Genomic DNA, 6,781 nt, shown 5'->3' with positions numbered 1-6,781 from the left:
ATCTGAACAGGAGCCAGGCTCTGAGCTGTCGGCACAGCAGCACAGAGCGGGGCTCGATCCCATAGACTGTGAGCCAAAGTCGAACGCCCCCTGACTGAGCCACCCAGGCACCCCACTTTTTATTTTATTAAAAGATAATGTTTTTAAAGACAAAATAAAACTTTCATGCAAGTATAAAATCAATGCATGTTCAAGATCTTATTTGACTCATTAATTAATGAGGGAACCAGCAAGATTCCAAAGAATTCAAAGGATACATGTGTAAAGGCAATTATGAATGCTGAGATGAATTTACCAGTAGATTGTGTCTTCTCTGGGCACAAGTTATTGGCATTTTTATGAACAAAAATCATCTTGTATTACTAATTTTTCTATTATTTGAACAGCTATAAAAATGACTCAAAGACAACTCAGAAGAGTGGAGGGTGCCCAGGAGTGTGTGTGTTTGTGTGTGTGTGTGTGCTGCCCACCTCAAAGTCTCGTACAATACTTCCTGCCACTGTTTAACACAAAACAATCTCATTTACTTTAACCACTATTTTTAAGTGTCTGTGTCCATCACTCTTTTCAAGACCTACATACTTTGTGCTTTCACTTTAGTTTACTGATATCTCTTTTATGAAGTGATTACTGTATACCTAAAACAATACTAGATGCTTGCACGCATTATTCCATTTAAACCTCACAAATATAATGTTATCATCAGACAAGGATAGGCAGACTCAGTGCAATTAAGTTGTGAAGGTCGCACAGGAAATGAGAAGCAAAACTAGGTCTCAAATACTGTCTGACTCTAAGGTTCACGCTCCAAACCTGAACATAGTGCTTACCTATGTCCTACAAATAGTAAAACAAACTCACCTTAAGTTTAGCATGGACATTGGCCTTATCAAGGAAAAGTGTCTCAACAAGAGCCTAATTACCTATCCGTTTCCTGACCTCACCTCTTTCTTGAGGCCAAAACTTTCTTGAAGCAGTTCAAGAAACTTATTCTACGACATCCTTAATATTTCACTTGGATGTCTCATGAACATCTCAAATTAACATTTCCCCAGCCCCATATCTTATCCATCAGTAAATTTCAACATCTTTTCTTCTAATATTTATTCCAAACTTATATGCTCTTCTCTGTATTCATTGCTGCCACTCTACTTCTTTAAATTATCATTTCTTACCTGAACTGCTTCAATAACTTTTCTTTGTTAGCACTCAGACCCTACCTGAACAGTGGAAAAAGAATGGACCAAAATAAAATTCTTTTATTGTTTTCAACTGTCTTAGATTATTTGTTCACATTGCCAAGGCAACCAGTTAAAAATGAATAATGAAATAGTAAGTCAAATAATTATTCTTTTGGAGTTCTACGAATCCAGATAATGGCTTTTCCCACTGAATAGCACGATTGCTTCTCCAAATGGGTCAAGTGAACTAGTTATCATCTGGAATGTAAAGTTCCCTGAATTGAGGAACAATGTCTTATTCTTAGTGTTTTTTTATTCCCAGTTCCAAGTTCAATGCAGAGCATATAGTAGATAGTCATTAAATAGCAATGAATAAATGAAATGTCATATTAGATGCAGGTCGTTGATGGTACATCCAATCAATTGTAATATGTATAATAATCAAACACTGGTGTCAATGAAAAAGAAAGCTCAGGGGCTGATTTAGTTGTTTCTCAGGCAGCCACAGATGTTAAGAACTAAATGGTAGGTAATTTTAGATCATTAAAAACATTAATTCACTTTTCCCAAGAATTGCCAGATCTCATTTCTAACCCCCATGATGGAATATTAAAGTATAGTGATTTTATTAAATGATGAATGAAGCTCAAGAAGAACAGGGGCTGACGCACTTTTAATGAGACTTCTTGCTTAAAAATCTGCTGAGGTTTTTGCAAGAAATTAAATTTCCAGTTTCATGCAAAAAATCAACTCTGTCATGGACATTTACATAGCTATTTTGAGCAATGTTATATACCTTCTAGTATGTTTTTATGCTTTTTTATGCTGTTTTATGCTGTTTTTATGTTTTTATAACGGTTCATAAGGTTTCTCCAGGATATTTTGGTATATTTTTCAAATCTTCACAGAAAAGACAAAAACTATTCACAAAACAGGTAAGAACTTGCTAATACTGAAATGATAAACTCCAAAAACTTTTTCACAAAAGCAAACTGAATGGAGAAACAGATAGGAAATCAAGTCAAAATTCAAGGCAAAGAGTATCAGAGTCAAGCCCTTAAATCCAGGAACGGGTCTTAATACGAACCAATGAAGAAGCCAAAAAAGCTAAGTAGTATCAATATACTGATTTCATGTTCAAGACCAAAAAGGGTAACACAATCCAAGTGTACCTCAGGAAGCACAATGGGAGCAAACACTGGAAACTAAGATTGTTCTGGAAGCTCTAAATATATGGCTATCCTGAATATAAAATCAACATGTTAAGACAACAGAAACTAAGTTAAAAGTCTGCAGTCGGCCTCAGGGGAGCTGACAAAAGCAGTCTCAGCTTCCAAATGAGGCCTCCTAGAAAGCGAGAAATCTAGAAAGATTACTCAACCCTTATCACTCATTATCTATATCTAAAAGATTAGCCTTGTCAATCAGACAGTGAAGATAATTTAATTTGTAATAATGAAGACTATTAAGTGGTAAAGACACTAAACAGTTGATCTAAAAGGAACACAAGACTTTAACAACTTAAATTAAATATGCATAAGTTACTTACTGTATAAAATGGGATTCAATTGTACTAAATGGTAACCACCTGACTCAGTAATTAATGATGGTAGGAGTAACATTTTCATTTGGCCTTTGGTATGGGCCAGGCATTATGGTACCTCCATTATTTGATGTATTTCTTAGAACAACCCTGCACATATGAGGAAACTAAGGCTCAGAGAGCTTAAATAATTTTTCCAAGATGACACGACTATTCAATGATTATTAAAAAAAAATGAATGTAGGCCAAACTCAGACAGTCCAACAGAAATCAGGACATGTGGTTACTCTAGAAAAAAGGCCTCTGTAAACCTAATTTTCATTCTAATGGATATTATGAGAAATTAAATTATGATTTTTTACAGCCAACAAGACTTTAGGAAGACAGGAAACTACTAAAATGGTTGCTTTTACAATTCAATAAAATCATTGTACATGATTACTGCAAATGTAACACTGTTTGGCCTGGAATGATGGACTACATTCTTCATTAAAGGACCACAAAACCTTCCACGACTGCTGTAGGATCGGGGGCCACTCTCTGTCCAGCATCTGCAGTGTTCACAGCCCATGCCATCCATGCTCCATTTTCCTCCACTTTCCTACACTAACCTCCACCTTTAGGGATGTGTCATCACCTTTTCTCACAAACAAGAAAATAAATATCTAAAAGTAAGGCTAGAACTAAAAACTCCTTAGAGTTCTCCTTCAGAACACAGAATCATAAGTGCTTAATAAATATGTTTCTAAAGAGGAAAGAAAGAAAAAGAGAGAAAGAGAGAGGGGCGGAAGGACAGAAAGAAGGAAAGAAGAGGGAGGGAGGGGTATAGCAAAGAGCAAGAAGTGAGGAGTGAGGTGAGGGGATACAGTAAGGGGGAAAGGAAGGATGGAAAGAAGGGAGGAATGAAGGAGGGAAGAAAGGGCTATAGTTTACATTATTAAGAATTCATCTTGAATTGTTAAACCAGTTCTTTAAAAGACAATTTTTCAACACATATTTCTAAGGAGCAAGAATCAGTAAAAGTAACTCAGATTTATAGTTAATAGATAATATCAACGTAGTTAATTCTATTCCTTGTTAAGTATTATAAAGATTTAATCTAAAATATAAAAAAAGTAAAGACTTAGTATAGAATGGCATCAAATCTAATGGAAGAATAATATTTTTTATATTTGCATATCCAATAATATTTGTGAAAACAGAACAAAATTAAGTTTTGTTATTTTAAACTGATCTTGGCAGCTTCAAGTATACTTTCACTCGAGTTAGCAATTATCTTATAATGATAACATGAACTTTTTTATAGTTGTAAATGACTTTTTAAAACTAAATCCTTGTATACCTACTTTTAGGCAAAATATGTTATGAGAAATGAAATAATCAATTGTTATAACAAGGAATTACAAATGGAAAATTATTAATTATAATTTCATTAAAATTTAATGTTTAAATTGGCATGCATCGGTCTTCTGCTTATGTTATAAACCAAAAGAACTCAAGTTAAAAATTTTTATTTCTAATTTTTAAGTTTTACTGAAACTTACTCTCTGTATGAATCCATGAAAACCATTAGCACAATCAAACTAATTAGTGAAAATAACTTTGATAATAATCAAAATAACATCTATCATACCCAAAAGTTTTCTCATGCCCCTTGGAATCTCTCTCTCCTGCCCAGCCCACCTCTCATCCTCATTCCCTTACCATCACTGATTTTCCTTCTTTCACCATAGATTTGTTTGTGTCTTCTGGAATTTTATATTAATGAAATAATACAGTATTCACTCCTTTTTGTTATAGCTTCTTTCACTTGCCATAATCAGTTTGAGGTTTATCTACATTTATCCACACTTATCGATAGTTCATTTTCTTCTTCACTAATCTTTTAATTGAAATATAATTAACATATAGTGTTATATTAGATTCAGGTGTACAACATAACGATTCAGCAATTCTATATACATTATTTGGTGCTCACCACGATAAATGTGGTTACCATCTGTCACCAAACAACATTATTACGATCTTATTGACTATATTTGCTGTGTTGTCCTTTTCATCTCTGTGACTTATTTATTTTATAAGTAGTTGACTTTTCTAAGTGCTGAATAGTGCTCCATTGTATGGATATACCACAATTTGCTTATCCATTCATCCATTGATGGACATTTGCATTGTTTCCTATTTGGGGCTATTAAAAAATAAAACCACCTATGACCATTCATGTACAAGTGTTCCTGTGGACATATATTTTCACTCATCTCGGGTAACTACCTGAGAGTGGAATGGCTGAGTTTTATGATAGGTATATAATTAACTTCATAAGAAAATGCCAACCTGTTTTCCAAAATGATTGTGACATTTTACATTCCCACTAACAATGTATAAGAGTTCCAACTGTTCTAACACCCACACTAAAGTTTGGTATGATCAGCCTTCTTAACTTTAGCAATTCTATCTAATAGGTACGTAATGATATCTCATTGTAGTTTTCACTAGTATTTCCCTAATGGTTAATGATGTTGACCATCTTTTTATGGGCTCATCTGCCATCTGTGTATCTTCTCTGGCGGTACCAAGTGTCTGTAGAATCTTTTACCTATCTTTTTATTGGGTTGTTGTTTTCTTATTATTGACTTTAGAGAGTGATTTATATATTTTGGATAGAAATTCTTTATCAGATACATGCTTTGCAAGTATTTTCCCTCAATCTGTGGCTTGTCTTTTTATTCTAACAGTGTCTTTCAATTAGCACATACGCTTAGTCTTAATGGAGTCCAATTTAGCATTTTCTTTCTTTTATAATTTCTGCTTTTGGTGCTTAAGAAATTTATGCCTAACTCAAGGTCACAAAGATTTTCTCCTACATTTAATTTTAAAGACTTAGTTTTCGTTTTTACATTTAGGTTCAGAATCCACTTATAGAACATTTGTATACATAATGCAAAAAAGTTCATGTTTTTTTCATATATACATATATGTATATACATATATACAAGTGTTTCAGTATAATTTGCTGATATTCTTAATTTTTTTATATTTCAAATCATTATGAGAGGAATAGTATATATCCTACATATATATATATATATATATATATACATTACTACACACAATAATGAAAACTTTTAGTAGGTATTTATATATAAGGCTAGCGAATAAAAGTTTACCTTATATTTCTTTCCTTATCATTCCATGTATCATTCCATGGAAATTGATTTGAAAATACACAGTAATGAGGTTAAATTAATATCGCCTATGTAAGTACATCCTAAAACACTCAAGTAACTATAGAGCTCCCTATCCTAGTGTCTATTTTTCAATTGTTAACAGAGGTATATTAAATTCAGAACAGAAAAATTAGAAAAATCAAGAATCAAGTCAATTTTTATAATCTTTATAAAATGATTAGCCATCTGTTAATTCTTTCCCCCTTCTTCCTTGCAGAAATGGACCTCCTCCCTCACAGAAGCACACAGTCTTAGCTATTCAGCTAAGGATTACAATTCCTTTGCAGCAGTGATGGGATCTGGACAACAACCGAGGGCAAATCGACATGAGCAACTCTCAGATCACACTTCTATCACAAAGCTCTTCTTTCCTTTCCCCCTTCTGCTGGCTGATGGAGAAATGCAACCCACACGCAGCAATGGATTCTGGGGTGATATTGAGGAGCAGGGCTGCCTACCTTCCTTCTCACCCTCCTGTCCTTGAACTGTTTACGCGAGAGATAACTTTCCGTTACATTTGAGAGACTTGGTCTCTGTCAGAGCATCATAGTCTATGCTCTAATACTGGCGTTGGTGCACAACCTTGGGATTTTTTGCTGGAACTTGTCAGCTATATCAACAAGCTCAGTGGGCGTGTATATTCCCTCAGCATGAATGATCCCTGAATTGGGGGCTGCTCCACTGGCTGGGGTTACAGTTGCTTTCCTTTGTATTAGGAGTCAGACAACATGGGATGCTCCCTCCGCTTCACTGTCAATCGCCACCACATCCTTTCCATCACTCTCCTCACAGTTCCAGGGATTCCACCTCTTAGCATCCCAATCAGA

The sequence above is a fragment of the Acinonyx jubatus genome, chromosome D3, assembly GCF_027475565.1.
Source record: "Acinonyx jubatus isolate Ajub_Pintada_27869175 chromosome D3, VMU_Ajub_asm_v1.0, whole genome shotgun sequence".
Taxonomy (NCBI): Eukaryota; Metazoa; Chordata; class Mammalia; order Carnivora; family Felidae; genus Acinonyx; species Acinonyx jubatus.
This window is presented reverse-complemented; position numbering follows the sequence as displayed.